This window comes from Nylanderia fulva, unplaced genomic scaffold (assembly GCF_048542155.1).
Source record: "Nylanderia fulva isolate GAGA-0341 unplaced genomic scaffold, ASM4854215v1 Scaffold13, whole genome shotgun sequence".
Classification (NCBI taxonomy): domain Eukaryota; kingdom Metazoa; phylum Arthropoda; class Insecta; order Hymenoptera; family Formicidae; genus Nylanderia; species Nylanderia fulva.
The window spans coordinates 193,115-219,858 of NW_028189518.1; the positions used below are offsets into that span (position 1 = coordinate 193,115).

General features: G+C 36.5%; 1 protein-coding gene and 1 long non-coding RNA gene across 5 annotated transcripts in view; both read left to right on the plus strand.

The window, feature by feature from the left end:
- hiw (MYC binding protein highwire) overlaps positions 1-26,744 on the plus strand; it is a 184,172-nt gene that overhangs the window by 43,322 nt on the left and 114,106 nt on the right. The gene's annotated exons all lie outside the window — the stretch shown is intronic.
- LOC146724457 (uncharacterized) overlaps positions 24,514-26,744 on the plus strand; it is a 44,841-nt gene continuing 42,610 nt past the window's right edge. Inside the window, exons 1-2 of the long non-coding RNA XR_014924050.1 lie at positions 24,514-25,151; positions 25,585-25,618. This is a non-coding gene — a long non-coding RNA (uncharacterized LOC146724457). The remainder of the gene's footprint in view (positions 25,152-25,584; positions 25,619-26,744) is intronic.

Sequence of the window (26,744 nt, forward strand, 5' to 3'; positions counted from 1 at the left end):
GATTAATCGCTGATCACACCTCCTACTCTCTATCCGTGTACGCGTTCGTGTTTATGTTCGCGCCTGAAGCTCGCCTGATTACACGCGAGCCTCATAATAGATCACCACCGCCTGCCTTCGCTTCCTCCCCTGGTTCCACGCTAGCAGCAAGTAATATCTCTGACGCTTGTACGCCGACAAGGGACGGCTGCTGTGGCTCCTGACGCTTCTCGAGTCGAAGGTATCCGCCGAGAAACCGATTTTATCGTTATCTCGTCGGCAGCGATGATCGAATCACGTTTATCCTGTTACGGTAGACCGTTATCGTAGACTTTGTAAACGTATTTTTGTCTCGATGATCGACTCCAACTACGATTAATTCTGATTTGAATTCAACATCTGACTCTGTGTTTTTTTTTTGTGTCGGATGTAAAGTCAGAATGGAACGGAGAAAATAAAGCTAAGCTGGGTTAATGAAACCGGAATTAATCTTCCATAAGTAAAGCTGCATTATGCAGTGTTCTATTGCGATGAAGAGAACGAGACGGATTTTTAATTAGCTACACACAGAAAGCCCAAACGATTAAAGCGAAGAGGAAATCATTTTACATGCATGCAGGATGAGATCAAGAATGTGAAATAAAAGTGTTTTTTGTACCGAGGTTTGTTTTTTCAATTTTTCGAGAATTCGGAGATTAAAATGTGAAAAATCGTATTTTCCACTTGTTTTCAAAGTCATGTCAAATGCCATTACTACTTCGTGTCGATTTTTTTTCCTCACTTTACATTTATATAAAATATTCATTATGTAACAATGAATATCCTTGAAGGAAGTGACTTCCGCCGTGAAGTATGATAAGATGAGAACAGAGATCCAAAAATTCAATTCTCCGAGAATTATTCCTCTGGCGTCACGCTCGACTTAATGCTCCTCGCGTCGAAACTTTGGAAAAGTGATTCGGTAATTCGTTTGGAAATAGATTGGTTCCTGCGCGCGTTCCGTTGCACTAATACAATCCGGTAAAACTTTAAGTAATTGCTCGGCATTGGGAACTTCTGACCGGGATATCGATGTCGCTTCTTTGTGCCCACTCCCTTTCTCTCTCTCTCTCTCTCTCTCTCTCTCTTCTGAAATAGAATAGACGTATTCGTTATTCGAGCTCCTCGAGATTTCGCCTCGCGGCGAATTTGGGTTTCGGCGAAATGTCTGGAGACTCCTCTCGGGCATGCGATATCGATGAAAGCCACCTCGAGGAGATTAACCCGTTGTTACGGGGGTTAAGGCTTTCCTCTTTGGGAGGAATCGCGTGATCGAATCGATGATGCTCGACGAGTGGTTGACTTGTCGCAGGTTTCGATGTTCGTACACAAAGATCTCTTGACAAGTGTTCATTGTAATTGCACAAAGAGCTAAACCTCTATCTCTCTCTCTCTCTGCTTCTGCCTCTTGTCTCAATTCTCGGTCTCTCTCTCTCTCTTTATCTTCTCTCTGTTCACAACAGCTCTCTCGATGGGCATCAACATGTATCAGCTGTTTGTTCGTGACACTAGTCCGGGATACAAACTCCTCGAGATAATCTCTTCGGTTAAAGCAGGCAGAGTCAATTTAAAGGATGAAAGCGATCGTTTCTACAATTACATCGAAAGCAGAAAGAGGGATTAAGTAAAAGTATACAAAAGTATTGTTGTATCCGATTCAACCGTTTAGCTTAGAAATAATACTTCTCTCCACTTGTAAAAGTATCAGATTCTTTTTATTTCTCTTTTACTGCGCGTGGAAATATAAATCAATTTTACCATTTTTTTATGTGTAATAATAAATGTGACACGTGTATGAGTAATTAGTATCTCATAGTTAGTGTTGTGTGTGAATAAGTCTTGATTAGACTTTAATCATTATCAGATTTTGTAGTCATCAAGATTTATTATTTGATATTTATATACAAATTTTTTTACTACAAATTATAATCTTAAAATTTGAAAAACGATGTGTGTAAGTAAAAATGGATGTTGCGCGTTTTTTTTTCTTTCGAGTACACGTACATACATATGCGAAGATGCGACGTGCAGGATTAATCCGGAAGTTAATTGCTCTGCTCCACCTCGTTTTAATTCCATTATACCGGCTGAACCCTGTAGATGCAAATTTCCTGCTTTTCCTCGCGCTTTCTTCCCGCTTCTTTTTCTTTCTCGCTCTCTCGCGTCTCTCTTTCTCCATTTCCCTTAACCTTTCCCGATATGATCCACTTCTATATTGTCCCTCCTTGTTTAAACTCCGTTCCCAGTCGCCGCCTCGTTTGCCGAGGGAACTTTCCGAATTATCTTGTCACGCGAGACAGCACCATATACATATACAGATACGCTATGAACGAACAGGGGCGCGTGTAAAATACTGCTTTATCATCACCGTACATATACATAGAATTGAGGGAAACTTAAACACTTATGCGAAGCGAAGATTGAAATTTCTGGCTGCTCCGGCTCAGATTTAATTAAAAGAGAAATCTACGCATATATTAAAGAGGTTTGTTAATTCAAGCGCGGAGGCTTAATGTCATTAATGTGCGTTGAACTTTTTCCGCAAACTATATTCTAATATTAAATATTCTTTTTTCAACTAAATATTCATAAACCGCGATCTTAGTTTTAGATTCATGAGATATTACGGCTAATCCAACTAGAGAGAAAAACTTTGTAATTCTTGCGACATTGAATGAGTTACACTCGCGTTTTGCTACATTCTTAATGAAATACTTTTAATGCTAACATAACGAGATAATCCATCTATTTGAATGAACGAATGAGATTTATTATTACCGCGGTGGTGTAATTTCTCGAGGTACATACAGGACTGATTCACAAGATAATGAAAAGGGGAAAGAAAACCATGAATAAAAGATATGCATAATTGAACGTAATACACGCGTATATACGTTTTATCTTTTTTTTCATATCTGCACGTTCTGATTTTACTAAATCCTATACGATTTAAACGTCGCGTAACAAAAGAATTTCTCGTATGCACGAACGGAAAGCTCAACGAAATCCCCCTCAAGGTAAACGGAAGTCTCCCCGAAGCGCTGCTGTTGACACGAAGTCGGCGGCGGACTCGTCAGAGCCGTTGTGTAATTGTTTAACGATGCGAATACCAAGTAGCGCGATTTGCGCAATGTTTAACTTGTCCGCCTAGAGTCGCCACGGATCGTAAGTTAATTATTGCTAGACGGCTAGTAATTTTCGAAGCCCAGGCTCGTTTTCAAACGTTCGCCGCGCGTAAATACGCTCCGTATTTGCTCGCTCAAGTTCTCGACTACTCCTCCCGTTGTGTTTATCTCTATCGAGAATATATTGGCTTTCTCTTTTCTGAAAAAAAAAAAAAAAAAAAAAAAAAAAAAACGTATTGGTACAACGTGTCATTAATACGGATTTTATTTTTGACTATTAAAATAAAAATAAAACTTTTACATATTATATGTAAAATATATATTTATATAATAAATTAAATAAACAAAGTTTCAATGTGCGTAACACTTTTTTATATTCTCGAAAGATATGTCGTAACGAAGAGAGAATTCGCGATTACATTGCATTCTTAATCACATCCATACAATTTACAGTGACAGCTGTATATTCTGAAAATATTGATTAGAGGAAACGAATGCAATTTCCGTTGCGCTACAAATTTTATATTGTAATAAGAATTACGCAAACAAAAAGAGTTGAATATTTCTGATCTAATAAAATACAGTATAGAAGCTGCATATTTATTCTTTATACATAAATATTATTGCGGTTAAATATTTGCAACCATTTTCCATATTTGCGAGTTTCATAAAAAAGATAAAACAATGTTTAATACTTTTACATTTTAAGAAGATTTTATAATACGCTTTGCAATTTTTATTTTAAAATAAAATTTCAGGAAAACGATATTATTTTTTTTATAATATATTTTTTCACATTTAACCTTAATCATATATATGGGTATATATTCTTTTTCTGTATACATTTGCATTTTTCATGTTTGCGGCAGTTTCGCAGAACGTAATCCTCGCTAATATGCAACTTCTGTACAAACATATATGGTACAAATGACACGACGGTAATATAAATCTATCTGAGATTATTCTAAGAGGTATTTCCTTACCGTTCACAGGTGATTTAGTACCCGTTTTATAAGCGTAGATTCTGGACTAATGACTATAGTTGCCGATGGCGTACGTATATGTGAGAAACATGTGATCACGCGAGAAACGCGTTAGCTTTATTACCGAAGCCGAATATCATAAAAATAAGCTCATGCCATATATGCGGCTTTATTTATTTTCTTATTTTATTTGCTCCTTATTTTTTTATTCTATTTATCTGATTATATTATATATATTTTTTTATTATAATGCCCTATCTGATTATTGTAAATTTTACATTAACAATCTGAGCATAATGAATTCAATAAATACATATAAACGCCAGTTCCTCGAAAATCTTTGAATAATTTAAATTTTCAAAACGTGATATATATATATTACCTATATATGTATCTCCACACTTTGTTTTGATATAACCGAAAATCTAAAAACTACATTGAGGCCAACTGATAATTTATTAATCATTTTAATATTTCAAAATTTGATTTTACTTATTATTCTTAAATAATACCTTTCATGCAATATTAATAATAAGCCAAAAGAGGTTAATATGCTCATTATTTATTGAACTACTTTAGATTCTGTTCCTTAATCGTGAATTCGCTAATGCATCTATTCTAATTCTACGTTCGATATCCCTCATTTAGGGTCACTCTTCTCAGTTTATTTAATGGCGCGGAATTCTTTTGAGCCCTTCGGTAGGGGAAAGCGAGGAAAATGATACGCGACGTATACTCCCCACTGCCTGTCGCGCCGGTAGAAAATCTAATGACCGCGTTATCTATGTACATATTTCTTACGTAATTACCGAGGCGAGTACGCTTCTCGGAACGCAGCGGCCGTTCGCGTTTACGCCGTCAACGCCGAGATATTTATGCGCATTAATCTCGCCTTTTCATCGGATTTCATTAATGCAGCTACGAACAACCGGCGATGATAACGCACGGTTTAATACACACGTTTCGGCCTAAACGCGACTCTCGCGGCGAGCAACAAGGAAGTGGTGATTTTTCTAACTAGGTGCTCGAATGCCACTCACGACGGAGCGAGTATGGGGATTCGTCATCGCGTGTTCGTTCGCTAAGAGTAGGCCGAATATAATATATATATATATATATTTTCTCTCTTTCTCTCCTCTTTTTCGGATTAGGGTGGTGGGCAGAAAAAAAAATGGTCGATTCGCGCGATTTCGATAGGAGAAGTTCGCAGGAAGTAATTTCAATTCGCGCGCCACACACACCGCAGAAATTCGATTCGACGTTCGACAGTGAAACGTGGTACATAACGAGTCTGCGAACTATCCGGAGGGAGGTCCCTCGCTTTCCTGTCTTCTTCGTCGTCGCGTGATTCGTTCGATTAACAATTGATTTTAATATAAACTTGCGCTCTCCCACATCTCCTTGAAAGTACGGCCTTTTTCTCTCTCGATCCATCGATCGTGTTCGACTCGCGTCGCGTTATGCAGATCTCGTGATTGACGCTTGTTTCGCGCTCGATAGAGTACGCCAGGTAAATGCGGCACCTGTTTGTGCGACGCAAACAAATGCGACGCACGCTCACGCCCTGGTACGTAATATGTACGCACATCGAGAGTGTTTCGGCCGTGTACCGCAGCCTCCGACAACGAGCGAAAGCACGGCGATTAATGACCCGCACATATGCGCCGCGTATCCCGAATTTAATTAATTTCTTTTTGCACGCAAAGTTTGAACGATTCGCCAGATGAAAAATCGGACGACCCCACCGCGATATCTATGTGGAAATATATATAGGCACAGAATTTCAGTAAAAATTAAAATTATTCAATATCATTGATTTTATATCCCAAAACTTTTAATAAATGTGCTTGACATCTAAATAGAAAGCCTTGCAAAACTCGGATAATGCAAAATTGGAAAATCGATTTCAACAATTTGAAAATGTATTATTAATAAATTCAATATTTTTAATAATTAATAGTTTGAATACTGTGTGGAAAATTAACTTTAAAGTTTTTCTAAAAATTACTCAAAAGAGAAGTAATTGAAGGTATTGAGAGTATTATAAAATGTTTCAGACTTTTTTTATGTATCAAAGGAAATTAATAATTAAAGAGTATTAAACCATAGTTAATTAAACCAATTGCTTATTGCATTTAAAAAAGATCAATTTTTTCTTATTTTCCTTTGCCAAATTAATGTGAAAGGAGGAGACCGCTTCTGCTTTTAACGCGCATTTGTTAACTGTCGTTTATCTAGCTACCGGCGGTGCTGTCGTGTCAGATATCAAGGAGAAGCGAGACGACCGGAAGTAACCGGAAGTTGTTTTCAACGCTCATGGGCCCTTATCTAGGGCTCCTTGCGGTGCGATCGTTTAATTCAAAGCGTTCGTTCGTTTGACGCAAGTGCACATCGATAGTATCGCATAGACCGCGTCAGTGGCCGCAAAGTGGTCCGTTTCACGAGAGAACCAGGACATATCGAGATTCCTTTGATTATCGGCGACTAAATAACGGCACCCTCATTCGTGAACTGCGTAACGGCTGGACGAGAGTCTACCATATATCGAATACACGGAGTTCGATACATGTGAAAAGTGTCTCCCAAAAAGACTGAGAAATGTCAGGAGTAAAATGATGAAAGTTTACACACGTATAAAATACGTGAAAAATCCGAGAAAATTTTGTTAAATTTATTTTATCGTGGCAATGGTTGTGTAAAAATGAGACAAAAAATCGAGGTTTGTCGACGCTAGCCATATCAAGTATAGGTATATGAGAAAATATGGCAATGGAATAAATGTTTTTTTTTCCTCATTTTTGTAAGAGCCTCATAATGAGATATTACGTTTTTATAGTTTATGAATATTTCAGCTTCTGTCGTTTCCGCATTCGACAGTACTTTATTCAAGATTTTCACTCAACATTCCCTTATTACGGCGAACTTATTAAATCGGTCGTTCTATCATATCCAACTTAACTGGAAAATATTCCAACTTAACTGGAATTATAAAAAGTTATAAAACCGCGGTGAGAAATCACACGGGATCACGAAAGAAATACAACCAAGACAGCTGAGTTAAATGAAAAATCAGATAAAAAATCGACAATTTTCGGCTTCGATCAATCCTGTCCGAGAACTCGAAGGCTTCAATCAACCCTCGTGCGCAGCCCTCGATAAACCCTGGGTTGTTTCGCCCCGGAAACCAACGTTTCACATCAATGACGCTTTTCGCGGTATTACAACGAGGGCGAATACGCAATAGCAAATCCTCCCTCGTCACACATGATACGTACTACCGTAATGCCAGTCGGTCTATAACCCTTATTATGCACCGTCGCTCATCTACCCTCTCTGGGAGCGCGCAACGTTAAGCAGGAAATTTGCAATTCGTACCATCTCGGAGCCACTTTTGATCCTGTCGTCTCTCATTGGCCGGAATATCCGCTTCAAAGTGGCATCCGCCCTCGCGTCGGAGTCTCCCCTGTGGGTGGGTATTTATCGTGCGAGGGCGGGAAAGAAACGGGGATGAAGAGGGTAGAGGCAGGTCATCATCGACAGGGGGTAACTTTGACCGTGGATCCGCACAGAAGGAAGTAGCTATGTACACCGCAGTGCCATAGTTATGTTGCGCATGTGAGGGAGGAGATTTATGTTGATCAGGAATTATAGGCTCGGCCCGCGGTCGGTCCAGTCCGCGACCCCTTTGTGCCGCATTAACCAACCAACCTCTCCCTCTAGTTTTGGTCCCTCGCCATCAACCGATGTTCGCCACTTTATTTAAAGCGCGCGAACCCGTCCGTTTAATGTCCCGAAAAGCCGTATTTTCACGATTATAATTTACGATCGCGGCAATGGGGAGTGGGAGTGCAGGCGGAAAACGCATTGTTTTGGAAAGCACCGGAATGAAATTTTCGATCGCCCTTCGGTAGCGACAGCAGCTTCACTCGTTAAATCAAATCGCTAACATACGCGAGCAGTTCGATAAACTTTTCTCGTTCGTCTCTTTTTTATCTCTCTCTCTCTCTCTTCGTTTGGCGGTACCTCGTTAACCGCGATCGATTTTACGATGTGTGCGCGACGGGGTCAGGAGCTCTGTCTGTATATTTCGCGAGGTTATCGAAAATCGGCCGAAAGATTGAAACTCGACCGGGTCGTCGAGTCGATAAACTTGATCGAGGGAGGAGTTGTCGTTTATTAGTTTTACGATGTCGTCAGGGTCTATCGAAGCTCTCCATGCTTGTGAATAATCGTGACCGGAAAGTAAAAACTTATTGCAGATTTAACGTCTGTATAAGCATACACGTGTTTTTTTTATTGTTGTCGACTAAAAGAAAGAGTATAACTCTACCCGGATCACTTGTCGAATGTTAAACTAGCGCGGTAATATCGATGGTATCGTGATCACTCATGGAATATAAACGGACCTAAAAACAACTCGGCGAGAATAAAAGTGCATTTGCTCGAAGCTACGGACAATATGCATAACCATCCCCCTAGAGCTGCGCAAAGTCCTCGGCAGGTTAGAATCCTGCGGATAAAATAGCAAAACTTTATATATAAAATAAAATTCCTGAGGTAATCCCTTCTCAATATTTCCGCGATGAATTTTTTGATGGATTGATACCGATATAAGATTTCTGCGAATTCAATTTTTAATGCTATAGCTACACGAGAAGAGATCACGCGTATCTGTATATCTCATCGAGATTTGAATTCATTAAAATTATATTTGAATATTTGATTTGAAGCCGCGCGCGCACGATATATATCGAATAAATGAGAGAGACCGGATGTACTTTTCATCAATTTATTTTCCGCCGAGCACAGACTGGCAGACTGAATTTTAAAGAGATATTATACGTCTATACGTTGAATAGGCCTTGTTGTATAAAATTATCGCAAAGCAACCGCGCTCGCAATTACCAAGTAATCGATACAAAATTGCCCGCATGAGTTCCCCTATATATTCTCAATGGTCTAATTCAAGGAGGACTATTATTTTGACATCGCGACTCGAAAGAGAGAGAGAGGCCGGACGCTTATAGTCGTGGATGGATGATGCGAACGCACAGCAGAGACGTGTTATTTTCTCAAGTTTCGATTATGCTTTGATCGCGAGCGCGAGTTATCGAGTTAAATAATCCGGCGCCGTGCTTCACTCGATGGCGCCGCGCTCGATTCAATCAGCGGATTCAGTCACATAGAGCAAAGCGTGCTACTCGAGCGAGCTACTCAAAGCTGGCCGAATGACGTAGCTCGCTAAAAATAGAGCGGAGTAATGTGCGACTCCCGCGAAGCCCAGAAGCGATGAGGGTTCGTCGAGAGAGAGAGAGAGAGAGAGAGAGAGCGCATGTACAGGGTGTCCCAGAAGGAGAACCTCGGAGGAAAGCTTCCAGGAGGGTGTGTTCGATTCGATTCGCCGCGGTTTGTCAGCTGCAGCGATTTCAATCCGGAAATTATGCGAACGTCATTGCGAGTCATTAAAAAGAGCAACGGAGGAAATGTAGGAATGGATTTGCATGTCGTTTGAAATTTTGATTAGTAATATATATAAAAAAAAGAAAAAAAAAAAAACGTATTTTGACGTTTCATCGAGTTTGAAAAATAAATTTTGATCAAATTCCACGTTTGATTTTAATATGAAATATATATTTTTCTATGCAATGTTCAAGTTATTCGGTGCATTTTGTAACTCGCAAATTTCGACACACGCTCGCAAAAACTTTCCCGTGACCGATCACCCGCCAAAGTATTGACCTTTTCTCCTGGGACACCGTGTGCAGTATTGCAAGGTGATGGAAAGAGAAAATGGGGGAATGAAAGCGGGCGTACGAGAGCGCAAGGAAGAGGAACAGAGAGCGATGTACGTGTGTGTGTGAGGTTTGCGAGTGAGAACGAGAACGGAATCGGGGGATGGGAAGCGAATATGACATAAGCCATTGTGCGGAGAGGGTCGGCCTTGTATCTCTGCGTTTGCATACGAAATCGCGCATAGTACCGGAACGTTGTTCGGAACCTGTTTTCTCCCCTATTCCCATCGGCGGGTCGTGACAGGGCGGAGAACAGGACAGGACGAGACATCACAGGTCAACGAGATTTCTCTCGATGATGACTTTGACCTAAGGGAATCGGCCTCGCGAATATAATTAACGCGAAGTTGTACACACGATCGACTTGGATGGATTCTCGTTAGAGAATATCGCGGTAGACTATTTCCGCGGCGAACGTCGGGATTACGTACGCGTATCGTACCGGGGAAAAATGTTGAATAATGCAAATGAGCTGGGAACGTATCGATGGTATTAATGGACGAAAAAAAAAAAAATGTTTTTTTTAACGGTACTTCCACAGGAGGCGGTGTGCGGCCGGATACGATATGCGCTTCGTTTTTACAGCTACGTTTGTTCAAACGCTTGACCGATATAAGGCAGGCACCGTTAAAAAGACATCCTTTGACTGCCGCGGTTCCCTGTTACTTTATTGAACGGAATCGCGATGAAAAGTATCGCGCTTTTGCATTTTATTCCTTTTCCGCTACGCAGAAACTGCGAGATAATGGAGTTCAATCAGGTGTGGAGAGTTGATTTTTCACTACTATCTACCCCTTTATTGTTATAATAAAATTGAATTAAATTATGCTCGCGAAATTAAATGAATAAAAATAAGATTTCACGCGGTTCTTTTGCACCTAAATATTTAAAATTCTTGAGAAAAATTTTTTTTTTTCCAAAATTTTTCGTCTCTGTATTTTATGCATATCGCCGATCATTACATGAAATATACCGTCTGTAACGCTATTGTTCTTGAAACGAGTGCGCGCGGTATCCGTGTCGCGATCAGTGCACGGAATTTTCCGGATGTTCGATCGCGAACATGCTGTTATCGCGCAGCAACAATAAGGTAAGCAGCGATAGCAGCATGCGCTCACTTCCGGGCAAACGGTTTCGCGTAACACGTTTTTCTTTTTTTTTTTTCTCCCCGTCGCATCGAGGTCGATCTTAAAACACGAAAATCAGCTTTTAAGTTTCACACTTATCGCGCGATTCGCGTCGTTCGCGACGAGAATAACATTCAGGTATTAGCTTCCGGTTGGGGGTTTCACGGCGTGCTTAATCGCCGCTTTGGCCGCATTCCATTCTTTTCTCTATAAAATCGCGCGGAGAACATTTGTTTTCCGCAACAGATACATCTCACTCGCAGTAATTCTGTTACACGATTGTTTCGGAATACTATCTCTTATCGAGCCAACGAAGCGTTATAACACTCGCAGCGTTAACCCCTCGTGTTTCTGTATAGTTTCGTCTACGCAGCTGATTGAATTAAAGAGTTCTATTTCACCAACAAGCATCCTGTTTGAGAATTACACGGTAATTAAACATTTAACATAATATATATATATATATATATATATATATATAAAATAATACATATATATATAATAATGTATATTATACATATATAAATACGCATTATTAATTCAAGAAATATCTGGCACAGAGGCAAAATTAATCAGAATAATATGATACTAATTGTAAATACGTGATAAATGCGACATCCAAATATCTTTCCACGATAAATCCGGTATATAATTAAAAATATTTTGGAGGACAAGAACCAGTTATTTAAATATTCGTGTCATTTAATTATCACCAATTACGTGAAAATGCATGCAATTCTTATTAATGTACCCGTTTTTAATATCGTTGGAAAATATTACCGCGATACACATTGAACCTCCACCAGAGAAATCTATCGCGATTATCCTCGATTGCCGCTATAATTTGTTCGCGATTGATGACGCAGCCAATATATATATATATATATATATAAAATAAAGTCTATCCCGGAAAAACTATAAAAGCCCCGGGGCGAAATAACGAGTTGCGAAATCGATAAGTGCGGTTCTTCATCTTCCATCCCTTTCCTGCTCCCTCGAACGACAACGAAACGAGCTGCTCCTCCCGGCCGCATTACCGCTAAATAATTTCTCGCCGTATCCCTCGTTACTTATACGAACGCACGAAGGGGTTTCCTTCTAAATTTCAGCCGAAGCATGAATCTTGGCGGGCCGCGTCGATGGCTAGCGTGGGACTTCGAAGTGTTCGTCGCGTCGGATACATTGCGTGGGCGAACCCTGTTCGGTGGGGGTAGTCTAATTCGGAAAGGCTATTATTTCTACGTCAGGTCGCGGTGAGTACGGCCAATGGGACCCCTCTGTAGATACTTTAGCACGGGGGTCGCAGTCGACCCCCCAACGGGACCATTACCGCATGATATATACCACGGTCTTGAAGCTCTCTCGAGCTTGCAAGAGAACGCGGTAGCTCTTCTCTCTCTCCCGTTATTACCTGTTACCCTGTAACACGGTATATGTATATATATATGTGTATATACACTTTTATATTCCGCTTTTATTTCCAGTTTCTTCTTTCCTCTTGCGCGCGTTTAGTTTCGGAAAATTCATGCGGGTTATTAATTGTTAAAAAGAGCGAGACACGATATTTGCACGAAAGAATGTATCCGGTCTATCCCGTTGCTCGCTGAACAAAGCTTTGCTCTTGTGCTTGTAAGTTTTAAAGTTGTATATGAATCGACTGTGCGCTCTCTATCCGCAGTTTTATGCATCGATTTTCATTCTAACTCTATAGTACAAGTGAACGTAAATGAGAATTGCGAAGTGGAAAGGGCAACAATGAATATATATAATTTGATGCGCGGACGTTTACATTTACGCGCGGAATAAGGATAAAACGAAGATCTTATATACTTGGGTTTTGTCTTGCGCATCTACGAGGCTTGCAGATTATATCTTTAGATTGAATGTAAATTAACGATGTTTTTGCGGTTCCTACGGGAGGGAATTAAGTTGCCGCACGTTTCCCGGGAGAGACGGCGTCTCTTGCGCTCGTCTCGCGTTATTTCCCGTCGCATTTTCCGGATGATACAGCTGAAGTATACGAAATGAGTCCGGCTACTTCCGCTAGATATACAAGAGAGATCCCGAGATTCTCCTGGGGCCAACTGGCTCGTTCCGTAACAGCGTTTCGTGCTGTACCCCGGGTTCGGGCTTTAGGATAGGGTGCTTGCTTATGGACCGGTCGTAGGAGCTCGAGAAGGAAACCAGGAATGTAATATTAAGGCATCCAAAGTCCGCCGAAGTCTCGGTATTCCCTCTTGACGCGCGAGCTGGCTGCCACCGACCGACTTCCCGCATTTCCGACGCTCGCAAATTTACAAGAACGATGGCGGTGCATCGCATATCTAAACAGTTCGAGCGCGATAAGTGGCCCCGAATTTTCCGACGGATCCGTGACTTTCGCTTTTCTCTCGCGCGTCGCGTCGTCGTAATTCGTGCCTCCAAATTCTTGCCAAAGTATTACGTAGTTTAGGGGAATCAATAATAGGAAAATATTCCGACGAAATTGAGTGTAGTTGATTAATCTTCTTATATGTAATTTTGAAGATGATTTTTTATTATGCGCGTTTAATGCGCGGGAAAAATATTCATTTCATTCTTGTAAACGAATTATTCATTTTAGAATAATGATTTCTTATATATTAATTTGTATGATTTAATTAGAGAATGTCTTGAAATTTTTGTGACTTTCGCTTTTCTCTCGCGCGTCGCGTCGTCGTAATTCGTGCCTCCAAATTCTTGCCAAAGTATTACGTAGTTTAGGGGAATCAGTAATAGGAAAATATTCCGACGAAATTGAGTGTAGTTGATTAATCTTCTTATATGTAATTTGAAAGATTATTTTTTACTATGCGCGTTTAATGCGCGAGAAAAATATTCGTTTCATTCTTGTAAACGAATTATTCATTTTAGAATAATGATTTCTTATATATTAATTTGTATGATTTGATTAGAGAATGTCTTGAAATTTTTGCTTCTTTCTCTCGCGCGTCGCGTCGTCGTAATTCGTGCCTCCAAATTCTTGCCAAAGTATTACGTAGTTTAGGGGAATCAATAATAGGGAAATATTCCGACGAAATTGAGTGTAGTTGATTAATCTTCTTATATGTAATTTTGAAGATGATTTTTTATTATGCGCGTTTAATGCGCGAGAAAAATATTCGTTTCATTCTTGCAAACGAATTATTCATTTTAGAATAATGATTTCTTATATATTAATTTGTATGATTTGATTAGAGAATGTCTTGAAATTTTTGTGACTTTTGCTTTTCTCTCGCGCGTCGCGTCGTCGTAATTTGTGCCTCCAAATTCTTGCCAAAGTATTACGTAGTTTAGGGGAATCAATAATAGGGAAATATTCCGACGAAATTGAGTGTAGTTGATTAATCTTCTTATATGTAATTTTGAAGATTATTTTTTACTATGCGCGTTTAATGCGCGGGAAAAATATTCATTTCATTCTTGCAAACGAATTATTCATTTTAGAATAATGATTTCTTATATATTAATTTGTATGATTTAATTAGAGAATTTCTTGAAATTTTTCTTGGAGGTAAAAAACGCATCAGACTTATCTATAATCCGACCATTATAATCGTTCTGGATTTCTTTAATAGAATACCTGAGTAGAGGAAAAACGCGTGGAATTGTGAATATAATGCAGATTCGTAATAAATAATTGCGATTTACTATATGGAAGGAAAATTTTCTTCGTATTAAAACATTCGTGCGTAACGATGGTTAGATGGAAGGGCAAAGTGTATCGCAAAGAAGAAAAGTCACGAGATAATTTTACGAAATTAGGCGATTTAAATTCATCCTAAAAAAGTCTTTAATTAAAAGCCTTTAATTCCTTACGGTCGCGAGGAGAGGAGGACGCTTACTTACTTATTCATACTAATGACCAGACAGCCGCGGATAATTAATGCAGTTTGCGTGCGGGTTTCGCCCTAAACGACGTATCAATTCTACATATTTGCAAAACAATAGATTATAATAAATCATGGTACGAAATTACGAAAAAAACACTCCTTATTAGTTATATCTTTATGAATACTTCTGGCGAAAATCCCTACTTGGAATCCGATTATGCTATGTATATAAATAAGGATTTGTGCAAGGGGAATACCCTTCTATTCTCCCCTTTCTCGTATTTTCTCTTTTCGTGCCGGTTCTTCCAAGATGTTACGTCTGAACCGTGATCCCAATGCGTATAGCGAAGAGGGGAAGTGGCTTTGTTACGCGAAACAATATAGTTTTCCTTGTAGCTGTACTTTGCCGGGAGTCAGGGGCCTGTCTGAATAAGGTTTACGCCATTCAGACATTCCACGTTGTCTCCCAGACACTTTCTTTACGATCTGGCCTAGTGATTCAGCTTTGACATTGAGAGGAGAAATTAAAGGCAATTCGCTAGACGCAAATTTGTTGCGGTTTGTACACAGCATCCAGTTTTGTCGCATACCGTGAATGCGAAGTTATTCTATGCTCTCGCAAGAAAGATTACGAAACTCTGCATTTTTGCTCTTTCTATTCAGAACCTTTGAGGAGATGCATTTTGTTGGCGAGATGTCATTTTCAAATAGCGTAGGCTATTTCGACATTGAGTAATATATAAATAGCATTTATAATGTAAAAAGGATTTTTATTTGCATATATTTTACTAATAATTATAAAATGTTATATTCTATTATTCATTTTTGCTCTTTCTATTCAGAACCTTTGAGGAGATGCATTTTGTTGGTGAGATGTCATTTTCAAATAGCGTAGGCTATTTCGACATTGAGTAATATATAAATAGCATTTATAACGTAAAAATGATTTTTATTTGCATATATTTTACTAATAATTATAAAATGTTATATTCTATTATTCGATTATGTATTATAAGATATATTCTTATTTATTTTATAATATTTTTGTCCGAATAATTTTTACAAAATGTGTTGTATTAAAAGCGGTTTAATAACTTTGATAGTGGATTCGTGCAGTCGATTTGTTCGCGCAGTCAACGAAACGAGCGTGCGGTTTCGGAGACGTAGGTTAACGTGGTTTCGAAACGATCCAGGGTTGGCTGGCTGCTGCGATTGGGTCGATGGGTGTCCGTGGTTTGTCTCAGCGAAAAAGGGAACTCGTAAATACCGAAACGTGACCGTTGCAAGTGATTCTAGACCTCGCTAGACCCATTTAGATGCACCTGGCACTGCGCGTTGTATTGTACATCTTTAGATACATCTTCTCTCGCGGCGAACATGTAAATGCATCGTTCATTAAAATTAGTTGCTTCCTTTAAAAGACAAAAGGGACGTCGTACCTTTTTTCGAAACGACTATTTTATATTTGATATACAAATACAAATATCAATTAAAATTTCTATTCGCTCGTGTATTGTATAAAACAACAAATGTATTCAAAAAAGGCCAACTTATCGAGCAATATTTAAGATGTTGTATCCAATTAAAATTTATTTCATAAACAATATATTAAATTACAAAAAAACCTTTCATAAACGTTTCAACCGCACGCGGTTTTCCTCAGTATAACAGTGTTACGTAATTTATAATTCTTACAAAAAATAGATTATCCTATTCTTAAACTTATTAATAGTCCGTTAATTCGAGTCGAGAATTTATTAGAAGTTTATGCGTGTTACAATTTATCATATTTAATTTATAAAAGTATGTGATCTTATGATGTTGGATCTATTTTTTTGTAAAATTATAAATCACGTAACACTGTTATACTGAAAAAGACCGCGTGCGGTTGAAACGTTTATAAAAGGTTTTTTTGTAATTTAATATATTGTTTATGAAATAAATTTTAATTGGATACAACATCTTAAATATTGCTCGATAAGTTGGCCTTTTTCGAATACATTTGTTGTTTTATACAAATACAAATTTAATTTAATGCCTAGATAAAAGCAATGAATGTTTGGACTTAAAATATTGTTACTGCTGAATAACAGAGTTTATGAACTTTGTCATTTAAAAGCTATTTTCTAAATTTCAAGAATTGTAATTTCCCCGAATTAGGAGACTGGCAGGTGTAGTCTCTAATAAAAGTACGGATAACGAGGGACTATTCTCAAAGATATTTGTTCCAGTGATAAATATCAGAGCGCGCTATCCTCGGTTCGTCGTTGAAGCGATAGCGGCCGGTCATTTTTCTATCCAATTACTTCGCGGATTTAATCCCCCGGAGGCGACGGTGCTTATCGTAACTGGTAGAAAGTTCATCGATCGAACGACCGATTCCTCTATCAATCTTACCGCCTCACCGATAACGGTGGTACCTCTCTCGTGCCCCCCTTTTTTTTTGCTCCTCGACACATCGATCGACGTATACCGGAGAAGTGTGTCGTCGTATGAGAGAAAAACGCGCAAACGTTTCCGTCAACATCCAGCGAAACACCTCGCTCGTTCATCGCGCTCGAAGGCTCCGAAGGTATCGCTCGGAAGGAAGAGCCTCGTAGTCGAGAGAGCCGAGTGGAAGAGTTAAATCGTCGGTCGCGGACCGAGATTGAATTCGCGACCGCTACCTCGTTTCCGCGCTTTCCGAGTGACCGACGTTAGTTTGAAACTTGGACGAATTTTCATCAGAAGATCGACCGCTGCCGCTCTATTTGCGAGAGTCCTTGCTGTATATTCGTCGCGATCGTCGCGCGAACCGAAAGGGTTTCCGTGAGAATTTTTCCACGAGGCGAAACGTGCTGGTTCTCCATCGAGGAGCAATAAAGATCTCTTCCTATGGCGTCATAAAAGTTAAATAGATTCTTGGATCTTCTCTCGCCGCGAGGAGAAGCGGAAAGATATCTGAGAGTTCGCCTGTAGAATAGTTTCACGAATCGTCTGAAAGTGAAGAGTTAGAGTTTCCTCTTGTCTCTCTCCGAGATTTAGTGATTCAACTGAGAATTTTGCGCGATCGATTATCGATAGTTCGTGGTTCATATAATGGAAATTTTCTGATTATAATCATCTCGATATAGTTTTTAAATATCTATGTTGCTGCAATACGATCGTATCCTATATATTTGAATGCACTAAAAATAGTCGATTTTATATCGCTTTGTTGGATAATTTTTCATCGAACTAGTGATTGATATATACAATAGTAATTAGAATTTTTTCCGATATTCAAAGTAAATAGTAAGTAAAGCAACGTCATACGTAAATGTTTATATTCGGTACATTTATTGACATAAAACTTGAAAGATATGTAATAATTATCATCGCGCGAAAGATGAGCACTCAGAAAAATGAAGTACATTTATTCACGCGAATATACATTACATTTATCATTGTTATTATATACGTTTTCACGCGCACACGAGATCACAGTACATTCATGAATCACTGTTAGAGAATCACGTACTTATAAATATATTGCAGTATACATTTTAACGGGATAAATACATTTTTCCAAAGCGGAGAGTTTTGAAAAAGCTCAACCTTTTTTTCCACCGGCCCAGTTTTTCACGCGGGATGATGGTGAATTTTTATCTCGCTCGAGTTTCTCTTTCCCATATGGATATGCGCGGAGAAAACGCCCGGCTGAAAACGCCGAGTTTAATGCGATGCAATTATTCCGCGTTGCTCGGGACGTACCATGCGGAAGCGTAGTCAGAGTAATTTCGAAACTATCCAGAACGCCGAGGTTACTCGAGTAGGCGTTACTTGCTCTCTCTCTCTCTCCTCCGTAGACAGGCAAATACTTCTTGATTTGGTAGTTTCACCCGATTACTCGGTGAGAACGTGTTTGCAACTTTGCCGCAGATACGAGCTTTGTTATCGTCTACGTATGTAAAGTCAAGCAGAAATCAACCGACAACGTTAACGTCTACACGGATACATAAATCTTTACGTATGAGTTGTGGAGAAATGACCCAAGAAAATAGAGCAAATTGTAACTCTTACATCATCTCGTTGTTTATTAATATTTATGTAGAAGAAAATAGATTGGACATTTTGAACCAACATCCTTTTTTTAGCAATTAAGAGTATTGAATTTTACATGTATAAAGAATAAGAAATACATATATATATAGTTTTATTTATTTTTATATTTGAGAAAAATCTAGTTTTATCTTTAAAAAGAATCGATGAATTTATTATATAATTTAATTATTTTTCATTTTTTTTTACAATTATATTTCCGTCGTTTTTAATAAATATATTGGTTTTGCAAACTCATTTCTCATATCTTAATTTTTTCATCCAGTACAAAAAAAAATCTGTTAAAGAAAAATTTGAAACAATATTACTAAAACTGTGACCTGACAGTATAATAGAGAGTTAGATTTCTGTGTCAATTTTGGTATATTTTCTCTATGTTTTTTTTTATTTCAGTTTATGTTTAATTATTCTTTTTTTTTCATTTTTCATAGCAGTGATCTCTCATATCGAAAATGTTATTATGATTCCATGTCAATGTTGATTTTCGTATAATTTTCGAGCTGGATATAGCAGCTATTTTATTACCCTTGTTTCATTATTCCTCGTTAACTTTTTATTCCATATAAATCTAACATTATGAAAGTTGGTGCAATATAGTCGGAGCCTTTTCTTTCTTACTCGCAACTCCGTGCCGCGGAAAGTTGTCCGCGCCCTTTCTTAACCGCTCTTTCGTCCGCTGCTCTGGGAGAGGAGAAGCTCTTGCGAAAGATAGCGTAATTTCGCGGGTCTGTCTATATCGCGGTAAGAAGCAACGCGCGCGGACCTAACCAAATTACGATGGCGGAAGAGAGTCGGAACTTCCGGCCGCGGGGCTTTGCGCCCGTTAAAGTAACTCGGTTTACGAAGTTTACGAAGGAGAGAAGCCAAAGTTTCGACCGTGTCTACTGCGCCGTGACGGCGCCGACAACGGCGACGCCGTCTATATGAAATATTTGCACGCGTTGCGCGCCATGTGCGTACGACAAATGTAGCTTTGAACTTAATTCGCAAAAGAGGTGACGATAAAATGAGATTGCGAGGCTGCAATAGTGATGAATAAATCTGTGCGATTAATTCTGCGATTATATGAAGGAACATAAATATATAGAACGTAATATTTTAGCGAGAAATATAATATTTATACAATTAAATTGATTTAGAATAGTAGAGATAAAAATAATTTACTAGTGACTTTTTATTGTATTTTTTAAACATTTTTAATATTAATTTATCATTTAATAAATAGTATATTTTTTATATAATATCAAATGAAATTAAAAAAAGTAAAATTTAATTTATATAGCTAAAGGATAAATATACATGAAACAAAGATATTCTGGACTGATAGATTTATTTTATAAAAAACATGCATTTATTCGTTTCATTGTTTATTTAAGAATATTTTTTTAATATTGATTTACACATTAAATATATCAGTATAATCTCTTGCATATCCTGAAAAAATTACAACAGCACAAGTTTGTTTAATTTTTGAAGGAAAAAAGAGCAAAGAGAATGAACTGTCATTCGTTGCTCGGGTAGTTGTGCGAAGAGAAAAACTCCATCGAAAATTTCCACCGACTGAAACTCACAGGTCCAATTTTTAGCAGAGTGACGAAACATGGTATGGTTTATTCACGAATACAGAGGAATGTGTATAGGCATGGTTATCGGAAATCAAACGCGATGCTTTCGAGACGCTGCTTTTATATGTTTTAATCGTAGAGCTTGTCCTATTGCGGAATAACGAAGAGCATACGACTTGAATATTTGATTGTACCAGATTTTCGTATTATATTCAAAAAACGAAAAAATAGCAGAGCGATAACAGCCGCCCCCGATCTGATAGAATACATGAATAGAATCTTTCCAAGTCTATTTTTAGCCTTTATAAACATTTAATCTTGCTAGCTCCGTGCGAAGATTCATTTGATCTCGATTTTAATTATTGAAATTTTTTTCCTTTCACTTCTTTTACACATCTTTACTTTTTCATAATTCTAATTTTATTTCCAAGAGTCGTAATTTTTAATTTATATTTTAAACTTTTATATTAAATCTGTTCTATTACATATTAAATCTTCGCTGTCTCATTTAACTTTCTTTAAAATTTTATCATTAACTTGCATCATTCTCAGTTCGCGTATGCGAATTGTATTTTAATGCATTTTATCTAGTTGAACAAGTTGACCGAGTTGCAAACTCGCCGCGATTTTAATTTGTATTTTGTTACCAGGAGTCTCGCAAAAGTTGCGTCCTTTACGAGACTCGGTAAGGTGATCCTGTGCTTTAGCCGTGCGTCTCTCATTGCAACTTTATATATATATATATATACATGAATAGAATATATATATATATATATATATATATATATATATATATTGCGCATAGTCTCGGTGCATTAAGGACCGCAGCGGTGTAGCAATGAAAGAATATTGCATCGCGCACCATCCTCCGACGACGTTTCCACCTCTCTTGCGCGGTGATTACATCCCCGGTCTTAGGTGGCTTTCTTCCTTACCTCGACTAGTACGAGGAGCACTTTGTGGTGAGGGTGTCCTTTAACGAGCGGACGCTTTTTTCGGTGGAGGGTATTAAGGCGAGTTTAATTCGCCGTTCAAGAAGCTTGTTTTACTGCTACGAACATTATTACTTGCCTCGCAATGTTAACCAGAAAACAACGAGAATAAATAAAATGATTTTTATGAACATCCTTTATATACACAATGATTAAAGGAGCTAGATAATCTTACCCTTTTTATTAATTACATTCAAAAGATATGCCCGATATAAAGAAAAGTATTTTGAATATTAGGAGTTTAGAAGTAAAATTTCGTAATTTATCGTTATTTCTAAACAAAAATAAGATCTTTAATTTTATATATTATATAATCACGGCACTTGCGGTGCATATTTGCTATCGCGGAATTTAAATTAAGAAGCGAAACTCTTTTCTATCCGTGCAAAGATGGAAGAGTGAGAAGACCGACCAGGCTGTACAAATCATTCCAAGTTTTCGAACAAGTTCAGTGAGCTTCGAAACGGTTCGTTCGGTCGGGTGTAAAATTGCTATGATATAGGCGAGAGGGATTGACGATAGTATACCAACGAACGGGATTTGTCGCTGAAGTCATAGATTCCTTCCCGCCAATAGCCGGCGTTTGAAATCTCTAAGAACGCGCTTTTCGAAACTTTCGATCGTTCCGAGACTCGCGAAGATTGAATTATTCCTTGAGGAGTTCCTTGTGTAGTAGGAAAGGCGCGTGCCATTGGCATCGCACGATAACTTATTCCTTCTCTTTCGTGTCCGCCACTTTTAGGAGAGCATAATAAAATTCAATATAGTTGAGTTTTTTTGAATAGTTTTGTAGTACTGTATCAAAGAAAACAAGTTAAGAGTTTTTGTTCGTATTTAGGATAATTTACTGTTTACAGGTAATGTAATTAGTTATTAGAATGTTAATATATAGGTGTGTCTGTGTGTGTTATAATTTTCCTAAACTAGTTATTTCAAGATTATAAGATAAAAAATAATATAACACATCATATTAAGCAAAAGGGATGTTATACAATATTGGATGTATAAAAATGTATTCAAATAAAAATACATTCAAATATTATTTATATATGCGTATATACGAAACAGTGTACAAAATAATTAATATTTAAAAAACTAATTGTATGCAATCAAATTTTTTATTTATTTTTTAAACAGATTCTAATAAAATAGAAAATATTGTATAATTTTCGAAAAACATTTATTTTTAAATATCAATTTTCGAAAAAATGTAATATATAAATCTAATTCTTAAATATTCTAAATAATTATGCCTCTTAAATAAAATGTTGAATTATTTTACATGTATCTACATACAAAAATTTTAATTTATTGAAAATATATTTTATTATTGATATTTTGAATTTGAATACTTTAAAGTAAAATTGAGAATATTACATATGGATTATTTATATTATACACGATAATTAAAAATGGATTAATATTATGCAGATAAATACGCAATTTAATACAAGTATAACTAAAATAATAAAAAGTAAAATTATAAAAAATTTATAAATTATTCTCTTTTCGCTTTTCACAGTTGCTCTGCCTTTTCAGGCTTCTTTTTCTCTCATTCAATCCTTTTCTACTTCTGCATAGCACTCACTCACGAAAATACAGTTAATTACGAACAGAATACAATAATTACACGACGCTTTATGCGACACTCCTTAGCGTTAATCGAACGTGCACTTTATGTTTTGCGACGAGAGGACAGTGAAAATTATGATCCGTTCAGCATTCGAAATTCACGCAGCCAAATTCACGTGCCATTTATTGCCAGGTAATATCTTATTGCCACTATAATGTGTATATGTTCGCATATCAGGCCAATTGATTATTTTGACATAAATAAATAAGCAGAGACGAGATAAATTGAAGAAATAATTATCCGCTGTTTATACGATGTTTATAGATCGAATAAATCGCGTGAAGTATACGTTTTTTTTTAAACAAATTACAATATACAGTTACCGAATTATAATACGAGGTTAATATTGAAATACGAAATTAATGATGACCATTTATCAATTAAACATGTCATGACTCAGTTCGAAATTGATCCGTAATGTACGAAATTTTATTAATGATAAAAAAAATACGAAAATGACATTAGGATCTTTATTCTGATATTAAATATATAATATTACGTGAAACGATTTAATGACTAATTAATTAATATATCAATAGAACTAATTAAGTAATATATCAATAGAAAATACACAATTGATATGGTGCATAAATTTCGCGAAATATACATGTACATATATATTATTAATAAATAGTTGAGCGATATCTTGTTTTTTTTTTAATGAAATAACCGCGTAATAATTATACGTGTCATTTATCAGAAATTAATTAATTAGATTGATAATTGTTATAATTATAAAGAATAATATCGTTTTTCGAAATAACAATACGTTTAGAGGAATGCCTTACGTGGTTGCTTTTTCGTTCGAGTCTTATTGTGTAAATGATTACATGTAAATAACAATATATATATAATATGAATAATTTGTTTCACTACGTCACACGGTCCCTTGTCTTTCGTTTTAATACGACCTTGTGACGTAGTGTTGTCATTGAGGCGCACGCTTCACCTTTTGTCATTCGCGCGGCGAGACTCGAAGAAGCAAGTAGTGACGCGGATTGCTCCGTATATTGTATTAACTTTTACATCATACAACTTTTCGAATCGTAATTACTCGTGATAATATTGCACAATTAGCGATTATTACCGGGACACGCGTAATTAACTTGTGCGATAAATGACAGGTAAATTAAAAGTATTGTGATTATGGTTAGTTCAATTAACGAAAGAACTTGATATACATAAATAATATGTGTATTTTGTATATTTATATTGTATTAATATTAAAATTTGTGTATTTTCTCTCGATTCATCGTTTCAATTAATCATTAATTCGATTCTTGTGATATATGTATACATACATATATGTATATATATATATATATATATATATATATGTATATATTGCGCGCAGTATCGGAGTGAAGTTGCTGATGTTCGGTCGCTGCTAATTCGCGCGCAATCCGCGCGGGTAAGATTAGATTAGGTTAAATATCTATCACTGCGGATCGACTTTGTGCCGAGTGGCGTCGCGACTAAGTTTAATCGGTAAATATGATTGTATTTATTAATCCGACATCTTAATATCAATCGTGTATCATTAATTAATTGCCTGTATATTGTAGTAATGTGTCAAGACGTATATTTGCGAGTTTATTCGAGCAAAATCTGTCGTGCAAACTATCGACAAACCTAACCATATTTTCGAATATTACAGTCCGCGCGGGAATATTTATCTTCAATTTTACTCTTGTTTACTTATATCAAAATAATAAAATTGTTTTAAGATACGAACATATAATGTGTACATATCAGAATATTGCGGCGAATTATTTGGCTACATAATGTCTGAGTATCGGACGGATCATATTTTGCGTCCTTTTTCGCCGTAAAAAGTGTCGCGCGATTGTTAGATTAGATTCTGTTGATCGTAATTAACCGTATTTTCGCGAGTGAATATTGTGCAAGTGCTATGAAGATGCAACAAAGGCTAGAGAGGAGGAGCAGGCCGGGGAGGTATCGGGCGATAGCAGAGTAATTGTAAAGTAAGCAATTTATTATTATTTGTAAAATTAATTGTACGCGATAATTTATCTTCGCGAAATTAATCCATTTTAAATTATTATGTAATACAACGTATATAAAATATTCCTGATTTAATTACAAAATATTAAAAAATATTTATGTTAAATATTATAAAACTTTTATAAATACATGTAAAATATTTCAATGTATTTAAAAATTATAATTATTTAGATTATTAGTTCGAAAAGAGAATTAAATATATTTATTTTTCAAAAGTTTATATCTGAAAAAAGTTTTTTTATAGTTTGCGCAATTTATTTTATTAAATATATATGTTTAAGAGACGAATAAAAAATTTGATTGCGCGTAGTTTATTAAATTAATTAATTATTTTAGATGTTTTATGTATGTATACATGTATATACAAATTTTGGATGTATTTTTATTTTACAGATCAACATGCATTCCGCCATTGCGCATCGTAATTGTGAGTTAAATTATGTTTTATTTTATAATTTTTAAATAACGAATTTAAAAAAATTATAATAAATATTTATTATATTTTTGTTTCGCCGTATGTATTAGTACCTACATTTTATCAGCTATGATTCGAGCAGGATTAAATTTGCTCAAGTTACTAATTTCAAATAAAAAATTATCAACGTTACGACATTAATTGCATATACGTATATAAGTAAATTATAATTTAAAAATTTTTAATTTTTAAAATCAAGTATCTTGATAAATCTCGAAAAAATTAAAAGTGTTAAAATTTATTGATAAAATTAATATTTGATAAAATTATTAATTTAAGATTTTTTTATGAATAATATCTATGAAAAGTTCATCATTTTAATTCATTTATTTACAATTAGTTCTACATAGATAATATGTTATAAATACTACGATAAAATTTATAAAATTGTCATTTGTAAAGAAATCTTTTTGGAACGTAAAAGCTTTTTTAAAGTTTCAACAAACTTGACTCCGAAGCAACGAGATAGGAATTTTTTTATGAACTCATTCTCCATAAATATGTATAAAATTCTTCAAAAAAACACGATCATGTTAAACACGAGAAGCTCCATGTATAGCTCTCATGTGTTATTTACCGGAATAATGTTTTAGCGATGCCATTTTTTGTCCGCAATTTTTCGTGGTTGAACTAGCAAAATTCGGATTATGTCAAATTTACAGCATTATTTTTATCACTCATATATTTATCCGTGTGTTTCGCAAATTATACGATCGTGCGAAATATTTAATATATTATCACATGCAAAGTAACAAAATTCGTAGACTGGATCCATTGTGGGGAATGTGAAAAGGTATGTATATATAAAACGAGAAAGACACTATTTAAACTGAATTTGCACAGGAGCATTTCCTATTCTCGCTTCGCATTATTTCACTCCAGTTCCTCGTTCCCCCGTTCTGACATGAATCCTAGGGTCCTATTTTAATTTACCCCTGTGAGTATACTCGCTCGCTCTGGCGATCCGAACTGAACTTGAAACGACGCAAAGTGTTTACGGTCCCGTTTATGTACATGCTTTGGCATATTTTCGCAAGCGATTCCGTCCGATCGATTCCGAGTGTGTATAGTAAAAGAT